The following is a 25496-nucleotide window of genomic DNA, read 5'->3' as shown; positions in this document are numbered from 1 at the left end:
TTCAGAATGGGAGAAAATAACATCAAATGAAACAACTGACAAAGAATTAATCTCAAAAATATACAAGCAGTTCATGCACCTCAATATCAGAAAAATAAATGACCCAATCAAAAAATGGGCCAAAGAACTAAACAGACATTTCTCCAAAGAAGACACACAGATGGCTAACAAACACATGAAAAGATGCTCAACATCACTCCTTATTAGAGAAATGCAAATCAAAACCACAATGAGGTACCATTTCACACCAGTCAGAATGTCTGCTATCCAGAAGTCTACAAGCAATAAATGCTGGAGATGGTGTGGAGAAAAGGGTACCCTCTTACACTGTTGGTGGGAATGAAAATTAGTACAACCACTATGGAGAATATTGTAGAGATTCCTTAAAAACCTGGAAATAGAATGGACATATGACCCAGCAATCCAACTGCTGAGCATACACACTGAGGAAACCAGAACTGAGACACCCCTACCCCAATGTTCATTGCATCACTGTTTAGAGTAGCTAGGACATGGAGGCAACCTAGATATCCATAGGTAGATGAATGGATAAGAAACTTGTAGTACATATACACAATGGAATATTACTCAGCCATTAAAAAGAATACATTTGAGTCAGTTCTAATAAGGTGGATGAAACTGGAGCCTGTTATTCAGAGTGAAGTAAGTCAGAAAGAAAAACACCAATACGGTATATTAACACATATATATGGAATTTAGAAAGATGGTAACAACGACCCTATACACAACAGCAAAAGAGACAAGGTGTAAAGAACAAACTTAAGGATTCTATGGGAAAAGGCAAGAGTGGGATGATATGACAGAATAGCATTGAAACATGTATATTACCCTATGTGAAACAGATGACTAGGCAAGTTCGATGCATGAAACAAGGCACTCAAAGCTGGTGTACTGTGACAACCCAGAGGGGTGGGATGGGGAGGGAAGTTGGGGGGGGGTGGTGCTTTGGGACAGGGGGACACATGTACACCCATGGCTGACTCATGTCAATGTATGGCAAAAACCACCATAATAATGTAAAGTAATCAGCCTCCAATTAAAATAAATATCTATAAGAGAGATATATATATATCTATATATATATAAAGTAGGAAGTCAAGAGACACCTGGAGTAACAGGCAAGTTTGGCCTTGGAGTACAAAATGAAGCAGGGCAAAGTTTAACAGAGTTTTGCAAAGAAAACACACTGGTCATAGTAAACACCATCTTCCAACAACCCAAAAGAAGACTCTAAACATGGATATCATGAGACGGTCAATAGCAAAATCAGACTGATTATGTTGTTTGCAGCCAAAGATGGAGAAGCTCTATACAGTCAGCAGAAACAAGACCAGGAGCTGACTGTGGCTCATATCATGACCTCCTCATTGCAAAATTCAGACTTCAGTTGAAGAAAGTAGGGGAAACCCCTGGGGCATTCAGGAATGACCTAAATCAAATCCCTTATGATTATACAGAGGAAGTGAAAAATAGATTCAATGGATTAGATCTGATAAAAAGAGTGCCTGAAGAACTATGTACAGAGGTTCCTAACATTGTATAGGAGGCCATGATCAAAACTATCCACCAAAATGAAATGCAGAAAGGCAAAAGGGTTGTCTAAGGAGACCTTACAAATAGCTGAGAAAATAAGAGAAGCTAAAGGAAAAGGAAAAAGATATACCCATTCGAATGCAGAGTTCCAAAGAATAGCAAGGAGATATAAAAAAAACCTCTTAAGTGAACAATGCAAAAAAAAAAATAGAGGGAAAAAAGAGAATGGGCAAGACTAGAGATCTCTTTAAGAAAATTAGAGATACCAAGGGAACATTTCATGCAAAGATGGGCACAGTAAAGGACAGAAATGGTATGGACCATTTCTGAAGCAATAGATATTAAGAAGAGGTGGTAAGAATACACAGAACTATAGAAAAAAGATCTTAATGACCCAAATAATCACCATGGTGTTATCACTCACCTAGAGCCACACATCCTGGAATGTGGTGTCAAATGGGCCTGAGGAAGCATCACTATGAACAAAGCTAGTGGAGGTGATAGAATTCCAACTGAGAAATCTTAAGTCCTAAAAGATGATGCTTTTAAAAGTGCTGCACTCAATATGCCAGCAAATTTGGAAAACTCAGCAGTGGCCACAGGACTGGAAAAGGTCAGTTTTCATTCCAACTCCAAAGAAAGGGACTGCCAAAGAATGTTCAAACTATTGCACAATTGTGCTCATCTCACATGCTAGCAAAGTAATGCTCAAAATTCTCCAAGTGAGGTTTCAACATATGTGAACCAAGAACTTCCACATGGTCAAGCTGGATTTAGAAAAGTCAGAGGAACCAGAGATCAAAATGCCAACATCAACTGGATCATAGAAAAAGCAAAAGTCCAGAAAAACATCTACCTCTGCTTTATTGACTACGCCAAAGCCTTTGACTGTGTGGATCACAACAAACTCTTGGAAAATTACCAAAAGATGGGAATACCAGACCACCTTACCTGCCTCCTGATAAATCCATATGAAGGTCAAGAAGCAACAGTTAGAGCCATACATGGAACAACGGACTGGTTCTAAATCGGGAAAGGAGTACATCAAGGCTGTATACTGTCACCATTTACTTAATTATGTGCAGAGTACACCATGCAAAATGCCAAGCTGGATGAAGCATAAGCTGGAATCAAGATTGCCGAGAGAAGTATCAATAACCTCAGATATACAGATGACACCATCCTTATGGCAGAAAGTGAAGCAGAACCAAAGAGCCTCTTGATGAAAGTGAAAGAGGAGAGTGAAAACCTGGCTTAAAACTTAACATTCAGAAAATGAAGATCAAGGCATTCATTTCCATCACTTCATGGCAAATAGATGGAGAAACCATTGAAACAGTAACAGACTTTATTTTCTTGGGCTCCAAAATCACTGCAGATAGTGACTGCAGCCATGAAATTCAAAGACGCTTGCTCCTTGGAAGAAAAGTTATGACCAACCTAGACAGCATATTAAAAAGCAGAGACATTACTTTGCCGACAGAGGTCCATCTAGTCAAAACTATGGCTTTTCCAGTAGTCATGTATGGATGTGAGAGTTGGACTATAAAGAAAGCTGAGCACTGAAGAATTGATGCTTTTGAACTGTGGTGTTGGAGAAGACTCTTGAGCGTCACTTGGATTGCAAGGGGATCCAACCAGTCCATCCTAGAGGAAATCAACCCTGAATATTCATTGGAAGGACAGATGCTGAAGCTGAAGCTCCAATACTTTGGTCACCTGATGCGAAGGACTGAATGGAAAGGACCCTGATGCTGGGAAAGATTGAAGGAAGGAGGAGAAGGGGACGACAGAGGATGAGGTGGTTAGATGGCATCACCAATCATTGGACATGAGTTGAGCAAGCTCTGGAAGTTACTGATGGACAGGGAAGCCTGGCATACTGCAGTCCATGGAATCACAAAGAGTCAGACATGACTGAGTGACTGAAAGAACTGAACTGATAAGGGGAAAGAACATGAAGGAGAATAGATATCTGTATCTATATCAAGATTAGATATCTATATCTATACCAGACCAGCTGTAATGTAAGGGATGCTAATGGTGACTGGTTCTGACTCTCAAGACTTCAGTCAACTGAAGCTTGGGGTGTGCCACAGACCAAGACCCTTAATGAACATGCCTGTAAAGGTAACGTGTTAGACACTCACTCATGTCTGACTCTTTGTAACCCCATGGACCACCAGGCTCCTCTGTCCATGGGATTCTCCAGGCAAGAATACTGGAGTGGACTGCCACACCCTCCTCTGGGGATCTTCCCCACTTAGAGATTGAACCCAGGTCTTCTACTGTGGTCAGACTGTTTACCATCTGAGCCACCACGGAAGCCTGAACATGCCTGTACCCATAGATTAAAGCTTCCTCAAATTTGGGGTTTAGAGAGATACTGCTCTGGAAAGCTCCATGGTGTTCCCCATAGCTCTGCAAGTAATACACTTTTCCTTCCCATGAGCTTTGGCTGGGTTGTATCTTCTGGCTCAACACCCACCAAGAGGTTAACTCACTTTCTGGTAACATTTTTCCATCCAGACTCCCAACCACCACTTGATACTAAATATACAGTCAGTTGTCTTGCTTCCAATACATCGAAATCACATTATTTTTCTGTGAGCAAAGCTAGCTAAGGGCCAGAAACAGTGGCCCTATTTTATCTTGTGAAACCAGTAGGTGTCAAGCAAACTCAGCTCTGTGGATCCTTTGTCCTCCAGCTCTGTGCCTCCTTTTCCAAAAAACACTTGCAAGGCTTTGAGGTTTGATTTATGCCTCATTTCTGAAGGCTTTTTATACCTACATTAAACATGCAGATGACTCATCAGTGCCACTGCTACTTTCAGGTTAAAAATCCTCCAAGTTTTTTCTAACATACTTATTTATTGCGTTATGTTTAAATCTTTGCCTAAATGTTGTCTATCTTGTGTCTCATTAGAATGTAGTTAATTACACCGTTTTCCCCTGAATAATAGAGTACTCACCACATAGAAGGCAGTGGCACCCCACTGCAGTACTCTTGCCTGGAAAATCCCATGGACGGAGGAGCCTGGTGGGCTGCAGTCCATGGGGTCGCTAAGGGTCGGACAGGACTGAGCGACTTCACTTTCACTTTTCACTTTCATGCATTGGAGAAGGAAATGGCAACCCACTCCAGTGTTCTTGCCTGGAGAATCCCAGGGACGGGGGAGCCTGGTGGGCTGCCGTCTATGGGGTTGCACAGAGTCGGACACGACCTAAGTGACTTAGCAGCAGCACCACACAGAGCTCTTGCCAAAACTGGATTTGACAAGGTAGGGCACAGGTGGGCCTAGGTGAAAGTCCTGGAGCACGACTACAGTCTGGTGGAGCCGAGATTCCAGGTGAGGGCACTGGATGGAAACAAGCAGCCTGAGAACAATCCGCCCACTTGAGGATCCAGGCCTAAGAGGCCACGCGTGCAAACAAGCAAAGGAAGTGGCCAAGATGCGCCTGCGCGCTGGAGGCTTCTTGACAGGCCCCCAGCGCAGCCAATTCTCGAGCGGTGGGGCGGGGCCTCCATTGTGCTCCGCACACTCCCGACGCCTATTGGCCAGACTGCCTCAGTCACAACTCCGATTGGTCGCTTGTGCCTAATAGGGTACAGGCAGGCTGCTGGCCCTTCATTTCGCCTCAGCGCTGGAGGACTGAACATCACCGAGCTACTAGCGCTTCCCAGGACAGGGTGGGCAGCGCGACAGGACAGCGGGGAGACTGATGGGTACGTTCCCTGTGCAACCCTCGTAAACCCTTAGCCTGATGGCTTCAAATTCCAGGGTAGGAGGCCCCAAAACCCATCAGCTTTGAGAAAGCTGGGTCCTAACCTGAAGGGGGCTTGCGTCTCATCAGCCACAAGGACTACAAGTCCCTTAACCCACAGAAACATTGAATCCCCTAATTCTGCGACCCTCAAATACCTAGAGTAACCCCAGTTCCCCTCAGCCTGAGGCACCCTAAAAATAGCACCCACAGAGAGACAAAATTTCCTTAACCTCGGAGACACTGAATACCTCAGCCTGGGAGCTCTTAAAACTTTTCCTCCTCAAGACCCTAACTATCCTGCCTGTCGGAGACCTAAAGCCCCTTAGTAAGAAACCCCCGATTTCCTCAGCTTCAAAGATCCCAAGTTCTCTCACCCTGCGCATTCTACATCAGTAAAAAGATCCCCGGTCCCCTCTGTCTGAGGACCCCAGTTCCTTCTGCCTGTGGGACCCAGATCTCCTCAAGCCAAGCAACTTGTCCCTTAGACGTAGAACCCACGTTATGCCCATATTTTTCTGAGTCCCCAGGAGGAGATCCTCAAAACTCTTCTTGGAGAAATATTCCCTCTCCTACACTGGAACAGAGCCTTGATTTCAGCCTGACCCCAGTCCAGCAGTTACGGGCTTCCAGGTCTCCTCAGGACTCACTGTCACCCACAGACGTGTCCCTCCCAGGGCCTTTCTTCAGAGGGGCTGAACTGTAGGGGAACCAAAGAAACCAAATCTAATTGACATTAGGCTAGTCTGTCATAGCTAGTCAGGATCCATCCATCCCACCAATACTCTCACCCCAACTTTCCCCTCACCTTCCTGCCCTGGACACTCCACCCAAGGAAGACAGACCAGGCTCTGGACAGTGGTCTGGGCTATCTCAGCACCTTTCTTCCACAGGCACCTTGGCTTTGAGGCAGTCCCATGGCCATGAGGCCAAACAGGTCTCCAGAGGAGAGCACTGAGGGAGATGCTGGGAGAACAGAGTGGAAGCCCATGGTGAGAGGCAGAGGCAGCAAAGTCCACCTCTAAGCCAGCTCTATACGAAGGACATGGCACTGGTCCCTGAAGGACCACAGCCTGCTTGCCTGGGCACCTGAGTGAACTCTGTGAATGTAACAGGGTGGGAATGCCTGGTCCTGTCTTAGATGGTGGGGTGGAGTGGGACAAAACAGGACACTAGCATCGTCAGCTGCTTTGTGTCCAGGGAGAATTAGGAAAATACTCAGTGTTTATTCAGTTAACCAGAACACAGGTGGGAAGGAAAGTCTGCCTGCCTGTCTCACAGAAACCATCCAGTAGCTTCAGGCTGCTGCTGCTGCTGCTGCTGCTAGGTCACTTCAGTCGTGTCCGACTCTGTGTGACCCCATAGACGGCAGCCCACCAGGCTACCCCGTCCCTGGGATTCTCCAGGCAAGAACACTGGAGTGGGTTGCCATTTCCTTCTCCAACGCATGAAAGTGAAAAGTGAAAGTGAAGTCGCTCAGTGGTGTCCGACTCTTTACGACCCCATGGACTGCAGCCTACCAGGCTCCTCCGCCCATGGGATTTTCCAGGCAAGAGTACTGGAGTGGGGTGCCATTGCTTTCTCCGAGCTTCAGGCTACTCCCTGCACAAAAGGTGGAGAGAAGGCCCAGCTCTAAGGTCTGACTTAGATTAGTAAATCACTGATGAAATCTATTATTTTCCTTAGGCCAAAGATGCTTTCAAAGACATCTCCATATACTTCTCCAAGGAAGAATGGGAAGAGATGGGAGAATGGGAAAAATCCGATATAGGAATGTGAAAAGGAACTATGAAGTGCTGATTACTATAGGTAACAGGAAGTGCTGGGTGCCTGTGAGCCTGGGAAACATGAAACAGGTCTTCACCCTCAGTGTTTACTTGGCCCTCTCTTAGGTGGCTTCATCTGCTCACAGTTCCCTTTTGTGTGGAGACTAACCTGGAGGAAATTTTTATTGTTTTCTACCAAATGGAGGTTGACCCTGCAGTGCAGAGCTCACCTCTTGCCTTGTTCTAGATTCTCCCAGCCCATCTTACTGATTTCCCTGATTTTGTGACACTTCCCATTGCTTCTGTGCTTTGTTCCCCCTGGTAGAACACACACTTTGTTTCTTTCCAGGTTTCAGAGCCGCTCGACCAGCTTTCATGCATCACCGCAGGCAGGTCATCAAACCCCAGGTAAATGACATTAAGGATTCTGATGAAGAATGGACACCAAGGCAGCAAGGTGAGGGGCCAGGAGGATTTGGAGGTGTCTTCCTGAAACCAGCTTGGGCTTAGGTCTCAACTACTTCTCAGCCATTAGCAAAGAAAACATAATTTTCAGCATTCCAAAGTGCTTGTGGCTGAATATTGAAATCAGCCTGAATGAAGATGAATGTATAGGTTTTCCAGTGTAATTCTCAAAAGTTTTATGTTTAAAATTTATCATTCTTTTTAAAAAGAATTATTTTTGCTAAACATTCTTAATGAAAGGCAATTAAAGAAACCTTAGACTATAAATTCACCAAAGAGATTTAATGCTAATCTCATAATAATTAGGTTATTGGATTAAATCTCTTAGAAGAGGAAATGATTAACATATTATGTCAAGATACATTATATATGTATGTATATAAAACAACACCACATGATCTTCTTACCCTAAGGTTAAACTAATTCTTTGTTTTAATTCTGGGAAAGGGTTTGAGAGAACTATTTATTCTCCCTGATCTTTCCCATATTTCACTGACCAGAGACAGCATCAGGTAAATAAAATGAAGTACACTCATTATACAATAGAAGTGAGCAGCTCACTTCCTCTTCTGCTGCTCAAACAGTTTAGAAGAGTTAATCTGCCTAGACTGGAGAAAACAATTTAGATAGTTCTATGATTCTCCATCTATGGATTTCTGTTCTCCCAGATTTTTAAAAATTAATTTTGTAGTTTTGGCTGCACTGGGTCTTCGTGGCTGTGCACGGGCTTTCTCTGGTTGCGGTGAGGTCTTCGTGGCTGTGCACAGTCTTTCTCTGGTTGTGGTGAGGTCTTCGTGGCTGTGATGGGCTTTCTCTGTTTGCAGTGAGGTCTTCGTGGCTGTGATGGGCTTTCTCTGGTTGCAGTGAGGTCTTCTTGACTGTAATGGGCTTTCTTTGGTTGCGGTGAGGTCTTCATGGCTGTGCACAGGCTTTCTCTGGTTGCAGTGAGGTCTTTGTGACTGTGATGGGCTTTCTCTGGTTGCGTGAGTGGCTTCTCATTGCAGAGCACATGCAGGCTCAGTAGCTTGTGACACACAGGCTTAGTGGCCCCACAGAAAGTGGAATCTTCCTGGACCAGCCAGTGAACCTGTGTCCTCTGCACTGGCAGGCAGATTCTCATCCACCATGCCACCAGGGAAGTCCCACTACTCCCTTAGGTTATTAAAACTAGTGTAAGAGACATGGAAACCAAACATTTGGTTGTCTGCAAAGGTTTTCACATGAAGAGAGATTCTTCGTAGGAAATACATATGCCATGGTTCGCCATACCTCTGCACATCTTTATTTACTTTCTTAACAATTTCTGAGTGTATGGTACACTGTTGCTAACTATATACACATTAGAGTTAGTGGCCCGACTCTGCATACCCACTGACTGTAGCCACCAGGCTCCTCTGTCCATGGAATTCTCCAGGCAAGAATCCTGGAGTGGGTTGCCATTTCCTGCTCCAGGTGATCTTCCCAACCCAGGGATCGAACCTGAGTCTGGTGCATCTCCTGCATTGCAGACAGATTTTTTACTGCTGAGCCACCGGGGATATATATACACACTGCTGCTGCTACTGCTAAGTCGCTTCAGTCGTGTCCGACTCTGTGTGACCCCATAGACGGCAGCCCACCAGGCTCCCCCATCCCTGGGATTCTCCAGGCAAGAACACTGGAGTGGGCTGCCATTTCCTTCTCCAATGCATGAAAGTAAAAAGTGAAAGTGAAGTCGCTCAGTCATGTCCGACTCTTAGCGACCCCATGGACTGCACCCTACCAGGCTCCTCCATCCATGGGATTTTCCAGGCAAGAGTACTAGAGTGGGGTGCCATTGCCTTCTCCTCCTGCTGCTGCTGCTGCTAAGTCGCTTTAGTCGTGTCTGACTCTGTGCGACCCCATGGACTGCAGCCTACCAGGCTTCTCCGTCCATGGGATTGTCCAGGCAAGAACACTGGAGTGGGTTGCCATGTCCTTCTCCAATGCATGAAAGTGGAAAGTGAAAGTGAAGTTGCTCAGTTGTGTCCGACTCTAACGACCCCATGGACTGCAGCCTACCAGGCTCCATCCATGGGATTTTCCAGGCAAGAGTACTGGAGTGGGGTGCCATTGCCTTCTCCCATATATACACACTGCTGTACAACAAATCTGTAGAAATGTTCCATCTTGTGTGATTGAAGCCCTAACCCACTGAGCAACAATTCTCCAATCCTTCATCCTCATAGCCCTTGGCAACCACAATTGTATTTTCTGTTTCCAGGGATTTGATTGATTTAGATACTTCATAGAAGTGGAATCAGGCAATACTTGTCTTTTTTGATTGGTTCATTTCACTTAGTATAATATCATCAAGGCCCATCCATAATGTAGCATATGACAGAATTCTTGTTAAGGCTTAAAAATATTCCATGTGTTCATGTGGATATAACAGACATAAGATATATATAATCTTTATCTGTTTATCCACCAATGAACATTTAGGTTGCTTACACATCTTGCCAACTGGGAATAATGTGGCAATGGCCATACCTGTACACACTATTTATTCAATATCTCACTTTCAATTTTTTATGGAAATATACTCTTGAGTTGGATTTCTAGATCATACAGCAGTTCTAATTTTCTGTGGAAACTCCATACTGTTTTCTATAAAGCTTGCAACATTTTACATTGCCAACAATAGTGTATAAGGGTTCCAATTTCTCCATATCCTTATCAAACTTGCTACTGTCTTCTTATTCATGTTGCCCATCACAGAAGGTATGAGATAATTTCCATTGTGGTTTTAATTTGTATTTCCCTATTGATTAGTAATATTGAACATCTTTTCATATGTTTTTTGGCCATTTGTGTATCTTCTTTGGAGAAATGTCTATTCAATTCCTTCTCTCACTGTGTTAGGTCAGCTCAGACTGCCATAACAAAACAGACTGCATGCCTTAAACCACAGAAATTTGTTTTCTTACAATGTTGGAGCATGGACGTTTGATATCAGGGTGCCATTATGGTCAATCAGGTTCTCTTCCTGGCTTGTAGGTAGCCTTCATATTGGTATATGCTTATTAACCCCTTATCAGATACATATTTTACAAATATTTTCTACCATTCTGTAAGTGGCCTTTTCACTCTGTTCACTGTGTCCTTTGCTGCACAGAGGTTTTAAGATTAATGTAGTCTCATTTGTCTATTTTTACTTTGTTACTAATACTTGTGCACTTGGTACCATATCTAAGAAATCATTGCTGATTCAGTGTCGTGAAGCTTCACCCTTGTTTTCTTCTAAGAGTCCTATCAAATCTTGCATTTAGGTCTTTAATCCATTCTGAGTTGATTTTACTTCATGATGTAAGATGTTCATTATTTTGCATATGGATATTTTGTTTCCCCAGCACCATGCATTACAGGGATTAAACTTTCCCCGTTATCTTGACACCCTTGATGAAGATCATTAGACCATGTATCCAAGAGTTTATTTCTGGCTGTCTATTTTGTTCCACTGATTGACATATCTGTCTTTATGCCAGCCGGCTTCCTCAGTGGCTCAGCAGCTGAAGAATCTGCCTTCAATACAGGAGACACAGGAGATGCAGGTTCAATCCATGGGTTAAGAAGATCCCCTGGAGAAGGAAATGGCAACCCCCTCCAGTATTCTTGCCTGAGAAATCCCCTGGACAGAGGAGCCTGGTGGGCTATCATCCAAAAGGTCACAAATAGTCAAGAAGACTGAGGGACTAAGCACACATTTTCTGCCAAAACTATATTCTCTTGGTTACTGTACCTTTGTAATATGTTCTGAAATCAGAGGCCTCCAGCTTTGCTGTTCTTTCTAAGATTGTTTTGCCTATTTGGGGTGCTCTGAGATTCCGTGTTAACTGTAGGATGGATTTTCTATATCTGAAAAAACTTCCATTGGGATTTTAATAGGAATTGCATTGAATCTTTAAATTGTTTTGAGTAGTATGAACAACTTAATATTAAGCCTCTAAATCCATAAACACGAGACAGCTGTCTATTTACTATGTCAGATTCCTTTCAGCAATAAGTTGTAGTTTTCAATGTATAAGTCTTTCATCTCCTTAAGTTTACTCCTAATTACTTCATTCTTTTCAATGCTATTATAAATAAGATTATTTGTCAAGTGGCTAAGACTCCACACTCCCAATGCAGAGAACTTGGGTTCAGGCCCTGGTCAGGGAACTAGATCGCAAATGCCACAACAAAGACCTGGCACAAACAAATAAATAAAAATAAATATTTTTTTTTAATTTTCGCTCTAGACTATAGCTTTAAAAAAATAAAAAATAAATAGGATTGTTTTTTATTTTCCTTTTTGAAATGGTCGTTGTTCATGCAGGGAAAGATATTTGAATGTTGATTTTGTACTGTGCAACACTCTGTGCAGGTTTTTTTTTGTGTGTGGAATTTTAAATATTTTTATGCACATAAAATCATGTCCCCTGTGAACAGACATAATTTTACTTCTTTCTTTCCAAGTGGAAGCCTTTTGTTTCCTTTTCTAATCTAATGCCCTGGCTAGGACTTCTAATATTATGGTGAATAGAAATGCTGAGAATGGGCATCCTTGCCTTTTTTTCTGGATCTTATTTCAGCTTTTCACTGATGACTATGATGTTAGAGGTAGACTTTTCATATATGACCTTTATTATATTGCAATCACTTCCTTCTATTTCTACATTGTTGAGTATTTTTGTCATGAAAGGCTAGTAAACTTATTAGATACTTATGAGCATCAGATGAGGCATAGATGAGGTTTCATGTTTTTTTTTTTTTAATTGTAAGAAAATTATGTAATGCTCCCAGTGGAAGCATAGGAGTTGATGATACAGAAATTTTCCATTCCTCCTTTGGTAATCATTGTCTTTGTCACTCTCTGGCTTAGAATTATGTGTCCTTAATTAGAATGCCCAGAGTTTGGAAACATTTACCAAAAAAAACACTGATTCTCATTTTTTAGGTAAACCTTTTTCAATGGCCTTCAGAGTGGAGCACAGTAAACACCAGAAGGTGAGTATTTCCCAAATCCTGTTGCCAAAATATCCTCCTCCAGTCACAGATGAGAATAGGAGAAAACACAGAGATCCTGGAGACTGCTGCCTTCCTGTCCTGAATCTTTAGCACAATGTCTGATATCATCATCATCTTTATACTTAGTAACAACAGCAACAATAGTAGGCTGTTCTATTGTTACATTATTTTCACAATATTTCAGACTTTAAAGCATTTTATGTGAATAAACTTACTTATTCACATAAATAAACCTTAAAACAATCCTATAGTACCTATAAGTAGGTATATAGCTATCACCATTATAGATCTAAAAAATGAGGTAAAAAACATTTGATTATATGCCTGAGATCACAGTATCACTGGTAGTGCGATCTAATCCAAAGCACATTCTCTAAACCCCTTACAAACTGATTAAAACTTCCATAGTTCTATGAAACTTATTCATACATCTTTATATCATTCATCTGAGAGATGTTTTCAACCTCACTTCATCCTGCTGTGCTAGGGAGGGATATGCTAAGACATCTGACTAAGGGAAGCTTAAGGATATGTTGGGCAGTTTGTAAAGTGGATGGTCGAAGATGAAGAAGCTTAAGGACATGCTGGGCAGATTTTAAGAGAGGACAGTCCAGGATGAAGAAGCTTAAGGACATGTTGGGCACTTTGTAGAGTGGCCAGTGAAAGATGAAGAAGCTGAAGGACATGTTGGGCAGTCTAGAGAGTGGACGGTCCAAGATGAAGAAGCTTAAGAACATGTTAGGCAGTGTGTAGAGTGGACGGTCCAGGATGAAGAAGGTGACAGGATCCCTACCTCAGAGCCTCCCACACCAATAAGAGGAAGCAACTCACAGCCTTGACAAGCCTTAGGTTTATGACTGAAAAGCAACAAATAAGAAAATGACTGAAGGACTTCACATAGGTTACCTGCTTTTGAGTAGAAACTCATCATCTGGGCATCATTTCAAATGCTCATTCTTGTAGGAGGAAGTAACAACTCCTTCCTCTGAGCTCCTATTAGGCAACTCTCCTGTTTGGAATCATTTGTTTAGCCTGCCCCTGTGTTGTGAGCTTTGAGAGCCTAGCCCATACCCGTTAATTCTCAGAAGTCCAGGCCCAGCTCAAAGCCCCTGAGGGCCCCCTGAATGTTTTTTGAATGAGTGACTGCACATTTAAACATTCATCTAGGAGTAGGAAGGTCAAAGAATGCTGAAGAGGGTATCTGTAAGCTAGACTTCAAATATAGAGGGAGTTTAGGGGATAAATTGATGGCGGGGGTGTACGCTCACATTCATACTGTATTAAATAGCTCACACAATGATTTGTTGAATGTTATTAAATTTCATGTCCACTATAACATTAAGAATTAGCATGTATACCAATTTATGGATCAGGAAACTGAGGAGAACCAGCTAGTCATACGGCCTTGTTCAAGGAGAATTGATGAGACCAACTACTTTAATTCCAAACATTGTCTCTAAGAGGACATGGCAACCTGCAACTTTCAGCTCATTTTCTTCATTGTCTAAATGTGTTTCTGCCGATCGTCTTTTCTCTTATCAATCTCACTGGTTTGTCACCTTATTTCCCAGATGTGTTTTATCCCCTCTGTAATTTTCCGTACTTCCTCATCCATCAAAGGTCCACTAATTAATAGAAAACCCCCCGGATTTCTCTACGAGCCCTTACCCTCTTCTTTCTCTGACCTCCAGCTATTCTCCCTGCCTTGCTCTCACTTTTATGCAGAAAGCTGAAGGGAACCTTAAGATATGAATTCTAGCTTTGATTCACTATCCTCTTAGGTCCTTGTTTTACACTCCAGTGTTCATGTCCACCCCCTCCATCAGGTATTTCCAAGAATTGTCAAAGTACTAACTAAAGTCATGCATGTGAAAACACTTCATAAAGTCCTAAAGAACTAAAGAAATGAATGTTATCTTTTACTCACATGGAAGGGAATGTCCAGGGCACCATTAAGTAAGGAATCTAGTTTGAAGGAATTGCCAGGAGCAGCAAAATTGCTGAAGACAAGTGGCTGCAAGCAGGCTCAGAAACTGGTGCCCCCTCCCAGAAAAGCAAGGACCCCTGAACAGCACCCCAGACAAAAAGTCGATAAGAGAAAACTTGAGGGGTTCCTCTAATTAGTTCCTCTCATCACTATAGAAAAACTAATAAGTATGGCCTAGGTGTGTGGCATGGACTTTAGGTAGGCATGGGTTTAAGCTGGACTGATCTGAAACATGAAGTTAGCACTGGGGCCTTGGGAAAATCTTATACATTTTCTGAGGTCTGAATGCTCATCTGTAAAGTGAAGATAAGGATACATAACTCATACAGTGCTTGAAAGCCTTACAAAAATGCAAAAGTCTGACACCTACAAGTAGTTCAATAAATCGAGCTGTGATCATAGGGACCGCACTTCGTTAGTGTTTATGCCCAGACCTCTGCTCAATGCCTTACGTGTCATGTGCCCTCAATGTATGTTTTCTGAGTACATGTGTCAGTGAACTATTTCCTAAGTAAGAAGGTTGAGAAGTTAAACCTACTAATGGGAAGTACAGGAAGCTAACACTGAACGGGGCATCTGTGGTCAGTGAGGAGACTCAGTCTCCTGAACCAGGAGTTAAAGGGAGAAGAAACAAAGCATAGAGAAGGGACTTCCTGGTGGTTAAGTGGTTAAGACTCCCCGCTTCCACTGCAGGAAGTGTGGGTTCCATTCCTGGTCGGGGAACTAAGATCCCACAAGCCATGTAGTGTGGCCAATAAATAATGTAACATTAAAACATAAAAATATGAAAGTAAAAGCTTGAAAAATAAATGTAATAAAATTTTAACAAAGTGTATAGATGGACAGGTAGGAGATCTCACACTTTCTGATAAAACAGGGACTAACTCTCCAGACCCCACCAGCCTTGTTTAACTTCTGTTCTCCATCTTAGAACGCAGAAGAAAGGAGACTGGAGTGAAGAGGTACAGTCTACGAGAAAGAGAGGGCCTTGTGTACCAAGAGGTCAGCGAGCCCCTGGATGACGACTACCTCTGTGAGTGACCCCGCTGGCCTGCTCATGAAGAAGGGGCTACAAGGCCCTGGTCCAATAACCTCACCTCACCATTTGGTTCCCCAATTATCCCCTTCCTCTATGACTTGGGGTGCAGGATCAAGGCCACATGCCGTGAGTGCCGCAGTTCTTTCTGAAGGTCTTTACGACCAGCAACATCACTGTACCTCCCCTCATCCCTGTTGCTCTCACCTCCAGATTGTGAGGAGTGTCAGAGCTTCTTCATCGACATCTGTGCTGCCCACAGGCCCCCAACCTTTGTAAAGGACTGTGCAGTGGAAAAGGGGCATGCCAACTGCTCAGCCCTCACTCTGCCCCCTGGGTTAAGTATCAGACTGTCGGGCATCCCTGAGGCTGGGCTTGGAGTGTGGAACGAGGCATCCGATCTGCCACTGGGCCTGCACTTTGGCCCCTACGAGGGCCAGATTACAGATGACAAAGAGGCCGCCCACAGTAGATACTCCTGGCTGGTGAGAAACACCCCTATTTCCCTGTCCTCTGGCCTCTAATCACTTGTGGGTGGTGAGGGTGGGGGGTACTTCATGTCTACATGGGAGGACACCAATGGTGATGACATGGTCAGCAATGACATGGTCAGCCCTGTGTACTGTGTGCACTGGGTGTGAACACAGGCCTTCCATCCAAAGGTCAGAGGAGAGGTGGGAACACCGTGGTACACACACGCAGGCCTTCCATCCAAAGGTCAGAGGAGAGGTGGGAACACCATGGTACACACACACCGCACTTCTATCTAAAGGTCAGTGGAGAGGTGGGAACACCGTGGTACACACACACAGGACTTCTATCTAAAGGTCAGAGGAGAGGTGGGAACACTGTGGTCCAGGCACACAGGACTTCCATGTAAAGGTCAGAGGAGAGGTGGGAGACAGTGGTACAGGCACACAGATGTGACTCCTCCCTTGTGGAACCCTTTCCTTCAATGAACCAACAGACTCAGACTTGGAATGATTAAGAAGCTTACCATGTGGTCTGACTGGCAGTTGAATCTATGCAGGCTGAAGAGCACCAATGACAGCAGAGGAAAATAGTTCTTCTATTACTTCCTACCAAAAAAAAATAAAAGAGAGAAGAAAGCTTGAAACTCTTTTTCTGACACTCAGATCACCAAAGGGAGAAACTGCTATGAGTATGTGGATGGAAAGGACACGTCTTTGGCCAACTGGATGAGGTGAGTGCAGTGAGTCTGCAGTGTATAGATGTCGCTCCTCCCTCAAGCCCACACCCCTTTCCTTCTCAACCTGGCTACCTCAACAGCTTTCACATCTTCTTACCTCTTTTCCGTTCATATCATGCTCTTTCATTTTAAAAGACATTAGAAAAAAATTAAAATATAGCATGTGACATCAAAATACAAGTCTACATGCTGAACAAAACTGCAGTACATGAAAACAACTTGAGTCTAGATTCACCAGGGACACTTTCAGTTCAGTTCAGTTCAGTCACTCAGTTGTGTCCGACCCTTTGCGACCCCATCGCAGCACGCCAGGCCTCCCTGTCCATCACCAACTCCCAGAGTTCACCCAAACTCATGTCCATAGAGTCAGTGATGCCATCTAGCCATCTCATCCTCTGTCATCCCCTTCTCCTCCTGCCTCCAATCCCTCCCAGAATCAGACTCTTTTCCAATGAGTCAAATCTTCGCATGAGGTGGCCAAAGTTTTGGATTTTCAGCTTCAGCATCAGTCCTTCCAACGAACACCCAGGACTGATCTCCTTTAGAATGGACTATTTGGATCTCCTTGCAGTCCAAGGGACTCTCAAGAGTCTTCTCCAACACCACAGTTCAAAAGCACCAATTCTTTGGCGCTCAGCTTTCTTCACAGTCCAACTCTCACATCCATACATGACCACAGGAAAAACCATAGCGTCGACTAGGCAAACCTTTGTTGGCAAAGTAATGTCTCTGCTTTTGAATATGCTATCTATTTGGTCATAACTTTCCTTCCAAGGAGTAAGCATCTTTTAATTTCATGACTGCAGTCACCATCTGCAGTGATTTTGGAGCCCAAAAAAATAAAGTCTGACACTGTTTCCACTGTTTCCCCATCTATTTCCCATGAAGTGATGGGACCAGATGCTATGATCTTCATTTTCTGAATGTTCAGCTTTAAGCCAACTTTTTCACTCTCATCTTTCACTTTCATCAAGAGGCTTTTTAGTTCCTCTTCACTTTCTGCCACAAGGGTGGTGTCATCTGCATATCTGAGGTTATTCATATTTCTCCCAGCACTCTTGATTCCAGTTTGTGCTTCTTCCAGTCCAACATTTCTCATGATGTACTCTGCATAGAAGTTAAATAAGCAGGGTGACAATACACCACCTTAACATACTCCTTTTCCTATTTGGAACCAGTCTGTTGTTCCATGTCCAGTTCTAACTGCTGCTTCCTGACCTGCATACAGGTTTCTCAAGAGGCAGGTCAAGTGGTCTGGTATTCCCATCTCTTTCAGAATTTTCCACAGTTTATTGTGATCCACACAGTCAAAGGCTTTGGCATAGTCAATAAAGCAGAAATAGATGTTTTTCTGGAACTCTCATCATTTTTCCATGATCCAGCGGATGTTGCCAATTTGATCTCTGGTTCCTCTGCCCTTTCTAAAACCAGCTTGAACATCTGGAAGTTCATGGTTCACATACTGATGGAGCCTGGCTTGGAGAATTTTGAGCATTACTTTACTAGCATGTGAGATGAGTGCAATTGTGAGGTAGTTTGAGCATTCTTTGACATTGCCTTCCTTTGGGATTGGAATGAAAACTGACCTTTTCCAGCCCAGTGGCCACTGCTGAGTTTTCCAAATTTGCTGGCATATTGAATGCAGTACTTCACAGCATCATCTTCCAGGATTTGAAATAGCTCAACTGGAATTCCATCACCTCCACTAGCTTTGTTCGTAGTGATGCTTTCTAAGGCCCACTTGACTTCACATTCCAGGATGTCTGGCTCTAGGTGAGTGATCACACCATCATGATTATCTTGGTTGTGAAGATCTTTTCTGTACAGTTCTTCTGTGTATTCTTGCCACCTCCTCTTAATATCTTCTGCTTCTTTTAGGTCCATACCATTTCTGTCCTTTATCGAGCCCATCTTTGCATGAAATGTTCCCTTGGTATCTCTAATTTTCTTGAAGAGATCTCTAGTCTTTCCCATTCTGTTGTTTTCCTCTATTTCTTTGCATTGGTCGCTGAGGAAGGCTTTCTTATCTCTCCTTGCTATTCTTTGGAACTCTGCATTCAGATGCTTATATCTTTCCTTTTCTCCTTTGCTTGTCGCTTCTCTTCTCTTCACAGCTATTTGTAAGGCCTCCCCAGACAGCCATATTGCTTTTTTGCATTTCTTTTCCATGGGGATGGTCTTGATCCCTGTCTCCTGTACAATGTCATGACCCTCCGTCCATAGTTCATCAGGCACTCTATCTATCAGATCTAGGCCCTTAAATCTATTTCTAACTTCCACTATAATCATAATGAATTTGATTTAGGTCATACTTGAATGGTCTAGTGGTTTTCCCTTCTTTATTCAATTTAAGTCTGAATTTGGCAATAAGAAAGAAATGGCAACCCACTCCAGTGTTCTTGCCTGGAGAATCCCAGGGACGGGGGAGCCTGGTGGGCTGCCATCTATGGGGTCGCACAGAGTTGGACATGACTGAAGCGACTTAGCAGCAGCAGTAGCAGCAGTTCATGATCTGAGCCCCAGTCTGCTCCCGGTCTTGTTTTTGCTGACTGTATAGAGCTTCTCCATATTTGACTGCAAAGAATATAATCAATCCGATTTCAGTGTTGGCCATCTGGTGATGTCCATGTATAGAGTCTTCTCTTGTGCTGTTGGAAGAGGGTGTTTGCTATGACCAATGCGTTCTCTGGGCAAAACTTTATTAGCCTTTGCCCTACTTCATTCCTTATTCCAAGGCCAAATTTGCCTGTTACTCCAGGTATTTCTTGACTTCTTACTTTTGCATTCCAGTCCCCTATAATGAAAAGGACATCTTTTTTGGGTGTTCGTTCTAAAAGGTCTTGTAGGTCTTCATAGAACCGTTCAACTTCAGCTTCTTCAGCATTACTGGTTGGGGCATAGACTTGGATTACTGTGATATTGAATGGTTTGCCTTGGAAATGAACAGAGATCATTCTGTCGTTTTTGAGATTGCATCCAAGTACTGTATTTTGGACTCTTTTGTTGACCATGATGGCTACTCCATTTCTTCTGAGGGATTCCTGCCTGCAGTAGTAGATATAATGGTCATCTGAGTTAAATTCACCCATTCCAGTCCATTTTAGTTCGCTGATTCCTAGAATGTTGATGTTCACTCTTGCCATCTCCTGTTTGACCACTTCCCATTTGCCTTGATTCATGGACCTAACAATCCAGGTTCCTATGCAATATTGCTCTTTACAGCATTGGACCTTGCTTCTATCACCAGTCACATCCACAACTGGGTATTGTTTTTGCTTTGGCTCCATCCCTTCATTCTTTGTGGAGTTATTTCTCCACTGATCTCCAGTAGCCTATTGGGTACCTACTGATCTGGGGAGTTCCTCTTTCAGTATCCTATCATTTTGCCTTTTCATACTGTTCATGGGGTTCTCAGGGCAAGAATACTGAAGTGTTTTGCCATTCCCTTCTCCAATGGACCACATTCTGTCAGACCTCTCCACCATGACCCACCCGTCTTGGGTGGCCCCACACAGCATGGCTTAGTTTGATTGAGTTAGACAAGGCTGTGATCCATGTGATTAGATTGACTCAATTTCTGTGATTATGGTTTATGTGTCTGCCCTCTGATGCCTCTCGCAACACCTACAGTCTTACCTGGGTTTCTTTTACCTTGGACACGGGGTGTCTCTTCACGGCTGCTCCAGCAAAGCCCAGCCACTGCTCCTTACCTTGGACGAGGGGTATCTCCTCACAGCCGCCCCTCCTGACCTTGTACGTGGAGTAGCTCCTCTCGGCTCTTCTGTGCCCGCGCAGCCACCTCTCCTTGGACATCGGGATACTTAAACTGACTTAACTGGCACTTACCAAGCATTTTGTGTTCCAGTTTAGACAGTGAACTTCATTACTGAAGCAGGTCACTCAACCCATATTTTGGAGAACAACTGCAGACAGACATTAACCAGTTGATTTTAGGAACAGTAACCTTAATTTTCTATTTTTGAGTAACTGCACAGCTCCAGGATAACCTAACATGGGAGGCCTTGAGTCCATGTGGGCAACAACCTCCCCAGGCTCCATTCCAGTGAGAAGTGGGCCCTGAGGCCTGGGAAGGAATGGGGGCCAGGATGGCCATGAGCAGGGCCATTCTCTGAGGGCCTCTCCTTTCATCAGGGCAGGCAGAAAGTGAATAAACTATCACTGTTATGGGTCTCAAGCTATGTCAGAGCAGTCTCCAAGTTTTCATGAGAAGGGGTGGGCAAGCGAATATGACCCTGGATACACGTGGGGAGATTGGAGGAAAGCCTCGGGAGAGAAGGCAGGCTGGGGTGAGTGCTGAGGGCTGCCTGCTAGCAGAGGAGCACCAAGCCCTGTGGAATGAAAGAGAACTTAATTCAGAGTTTAGAGGAACTGGAGGTCACCAGCCTCACGGACAGCCCAGGTGCAGACGAGTCTGGAACTGGGCTCATAAAATGGCTAATTAGGAAAGGAGAGAAAAGCATTCCAGCCAGAAAGAGGACCGAAAACAGGATCTGGAAATAGAACTTCACACGGCCTGGTCGAAGGTGTGAACAGAAGGTCCCCATGAGGGGCGGTGGGAGCCATGGCAGCCTCAGAGCCTGAAGGCAAGGAGCTGGGCATGGCCCGACGGTGGAGGGGACTCATCACCTGAGGTTTCTTCCCCTTTCCCTGCCTCGACCCCAGGTATGTGAACTGTGCCCGGGACGACGAGGAGCAGAACCTGGTGGCCTTGCAGTATCAAGGGCAGATCTTCTACCGAACCTGCCAGGTGGTCAGGCTGGGCTGCGAGCTGCTGGTCTGGTATGGGGATGAGTATGGCTGGGACCTCAGCATCAAGCAGGACAGCAGGGGGAAGAACAAGCTCGCGGCCGGGAGAGGTGAGCGCCACCCCTCTTCCAACGCCCCACCCCATCCTGGGGAGCCTCTCTGGTCCGATTCCGAAGCAGAGTACAATCCAGTCCAAAGTCAGTCATGTCATCATTAAAATGCCTCAGAATTTGATTCATTTCATATGACTGTTAGAGAAAAATTGTATATTAAAAATGTTAGTTCTAATTTTCAATATTTCATGCAGAAAAATATGTAACGTCACCTTCTGCTGAAAGGCCTAGAAGCAAAAAGCAAGTTTCCTAGCACCTACCAGCTCTCTCACCTTTACCTGTTTCTTCCTTGTTTCCTCCACATTTCTAAGCGACACATGTACAGCGATTTGCATTCTGTTACTGTATCAGTTTGTTGTCATGTGAGTTTATACTCTGTGCCAGACAAGGCTCCACCCACTGAAAGAGACAGAACCACTGCCCTGGGGCACCATGGGCTTCATACCAGATGGGGGCTGGTGCTCTGAGGAAAACCAGTGCAGGGAAAGTGCCTCCAATCAGCGTGAGCAGAGGGTGGGGTGTGGTGCAGGATGGTGGGCAGGGTCTCTGCAGCGATAACACCTGTGGGAAAGGATTCCAGGCAGGGGAGCAGCCAGTGCTGTAGCCCCAGAGCCAGGAATAGAGGCCATGCCAGTGGTCACAGGAGGAAGCACAGAGGGAGAGGAAGGAGGCTGGATGGGACACAGAAGCCTCAGGGCCTGTGTCCAGGTGCACGCCCCAGGAGTCTTCCTGGGTAACACAGAACAACCGTGTGGCTTTCAGCTGCAAGTGGCATGTTCTCTGTGCTAAGACAATGCTTTTGTTCACTTTTGGGAAGAGACAGCAGTGGGGATTCCGCTCATAGGTCAGTTCACTGCCAGACATGAGGGGAGAGTGGGCTGGATAAAGATGCTCGGGAGTGAGGGTGTGAGGAATCTGGCTGGAGATGTATTTTTAAATAGGACTTCCTAGTGCATGTTAAATGCAGTAAGACTGAATGAAATAAATGAGGTATGAATACAGGTGAGGCTTGAGAAAGGACATGCCTTTATTTTATGATTTATGGAAAACTGAAAGAGGAGCAATTTATGAAGCAATTGGGGCAGCAGGAGCCAGAGACCTGTAGTCAGTGGGACCTGGGCCTCTTGGTCTCCAGCAGTCTGAAACCCACTTCCTGCAGAGATCAACACAAAGGCTGCTCTTTGAACAAGGAGCCATAAATTCAGCTTTACTCAAACCTGCTCTAACCACCCGCTGTGCTGCCTCCCACATGCAGAGAGCTCCAGGCCAGGTGCCCCTAATTTAATAGACCCTTTCCCCTCACAGGGAGCCGATCAGGAAGATTCCACCTAAGTCATCAAGTCTTATCTCTCAGTAGGGTAAAATACCTGTGGCCACTGTGACATGACTTTTCAGATACTTACACACAGGGAAAGGTTCCTGCAGATCCACCTCTATCAGGAGAGACGCTGCCTCTGATGCTGCTGGAAGGTCCCCAGTCTGGGTGATATGTAGAAAAGACCCTTGACACAAGCTTCCTGGATTTCTGTAGATGTAGAGAATAAGAATAGATGGAGAAGTGGACTGTAAAGACACACTCGATGGGAGACAAATCGTGCAGCATCAACACTTAGATGATCAGTGGGGCGGCCTTACCGTGGCAAACTCGCCACCTGACCAAAAGCTTCCTCTTCCAGAACCGAAGCCAAGATGCACCCATGTGCCTCCTGCTCTCTGGCCTTCTCCAGTCAGAAGTTCCTCAGCCAGCACGTCCAACGCAATCACCCCTCTCAGACCCTCTTGAGACCATCTGCAAGAGACCACCTCCAACCAGAGGATCCCTGCCCAGGCAATCAAAATCAGCAGCAGCGATATTCTGATCCACACAGCCCAAGTGACAAACCTGAGGGTCGCAAGGCCAAGGACAGGCCCCAACCTTTGCTGAAAAGCATAAAGCTGAAGAGGATTTCAAGGGCCTCCTCCTACTCACCCAGAGGACAAGTGGGGAGGTCTGGGGTGCATGAGAGAATCACAGAAGAGCCCAGCACAAGCCAGAAACTGAATCCAGAGGACACAGGCAAATTATTTATGGGGGCAGGGGTCTCAGGGATTATAAAAGTCAAGTACAGAGAGTGTGGGCAAGGCTCCAAGGATCGGTCAAGTCTCATCACACACGAGAGAACACACAGGGCAGAAGCCCTATGTTTGCGGAGAGTGTGGGCGAAGCTTCAGTCAGAAGTCCCTCTCCTCGTCATGCACCAAAGGACACACACAGGGGAGAAGCTCTATGTTTGTGGGGAGTGTGGAAAAAGCTTCAGTCAGAAGTCCCCCCTCATCAGACACCAGAGGACACACACAGGGGAGAAGCCCTATGTTTGTGGGGAGTGTGGAAAAAGCTTCAGTCAGAAGTCCCCCCTCATCAGACACCAGAGGACACACACAGGGAAGAAGCCCTATGTTTGCAGGGAGTGTGGGCGAAGCTTCAGTGATAAATCTCATCACACACCAGAGTACACACACAGGGGAGAAGCCCTACATTTGCGGGGAGTGTGGGCAAAGCTTCAGTGTCAAGTTCAGGCTCATCAGACACCAGAGGACACACACAGGGGAGCAGCCCTATGTTTGCAGAGAGTGTGAGTGAGTCATGACAAACAAACCACATCTTAGCACAGGAGGATTACTGCAGCCACCCCATGCCTCAGCTCTAAGGGGGCCTCAGAGGAGATCTGTGGCCCATTACAGTCCCCAAGAGTATGAGGAGAGACTTCCCAGGTGGTCCAGTGGCCAAGACTCCATTGCAGAGACCCATGCTCACTACCTGATTGGGGAACTAGCTCCCACATGCTGCAACTAAGACACAGCGCAGTGGAAAAAACAAATACATAAATAAATATTTTAAAGACAGAGTGTGATAAGCACAGAATTACTTGATTAAATAGACCTTTTTGACAGTTTCACTTTATGACACTTTCATGACAGGGGAGGAGGTAGATAAAGAGCAGAGGGTTTCTTAAGTGTTCTGGAGATGTTCATACCAATTGCCTTCGTGGTTTTTTGTACTCCTCTTCTGATAATTTTTGTCTCCAAACAAATCTGAGGCCCAGACTACATACTTATCCCCCCCTTATTACTGACAGCAGTGGGGTCCAGTGGTAGCTGAACCCCTGGGAAGGCATAATTCTGGAGTCAACTCAGTTAGGCATTGGACAGTCAGTTCCCGGGTTCAGGGAGAGGAATCTAGGGTTTGAGACAGACTCACCAGGGAAGAGAATTCCCTGGCCTCCTGGGAAGTGTGGCCTCTCCTCCTTATGGACCTCAACTCTCCTTTGGTGTCTCCTGGTTGCCCTCTGGATTCCTCTGACTTCTGTAGCCTCAAAGTGAAGGCCTCAGGCACGTGAGTGTGGGCATGTGTGTATGCCTGGCTCAGCCTGGGCCATCTGGTCTTTGCCGCTCCCTCAGAGTCATCACAGCACCTGGACTCCAGATTTGACCACAGGGATCCAGTTCTCAGCCCTGCACTCAGCAGCTGTGTGACCTGGGGCAAGATGCTCAACCTCTCTGTGTCTCTATTCTTGTCTGTGATACACGGTAGAGGCAGCAGCATTTTAGTCTGATGCATAAGCACAGGTGGAATGTGGCAGAGGTTGATGAGAATGTAAGCCCTGCCTTTGCTGTTCTTTGTGTTTTTTTCTTTAATCTCTTTTTATCTTCTAACTGAAGGATAATTGCTTTACAGAATTTTGTTTCCTGTGTGTCCTTCAGCCCCCACACCTTCCAGGTCTTCAGAGTTAGACGGGGAAGGGGCCGTTTAGGCACTCGGCTGCCC

The 25496-nt window shown here is 44.9% G+C and overlaps 1 pseudogene; it reads left to right on the top strand.

Annotated features, from left to right (window-relative positions):
- The first annotated feature begins 961 nt into the window (after positions 1-961).
- Positions 962-25408, top strand: LOC100139638 (histone-lysine N-methyltransferase PRDM9-like; annotated as a pseudogene).
- Positions 25409-25496: the final 88 nt, after the last annotated feature.

Source organism: Bos taurus, chromosome 8 (genome assembly GCF_002263795.3).
Source record: "Bos taurus isolate L1 Dominette 01449 registration number 42190680 breed Hereford chromosome 8, ARS-UCD2.0, whole genome shotgun sequence".
NCBI lineage: Eukaryota > Metazoa > Chordata > Mammalia > Artiodactyla > Bovidae > Bos > Bos taurus.
Note: the sequence above shows the minus strand (reverse complement) of the source record. Positions and strands in the feature narration are given on the sequence as shown.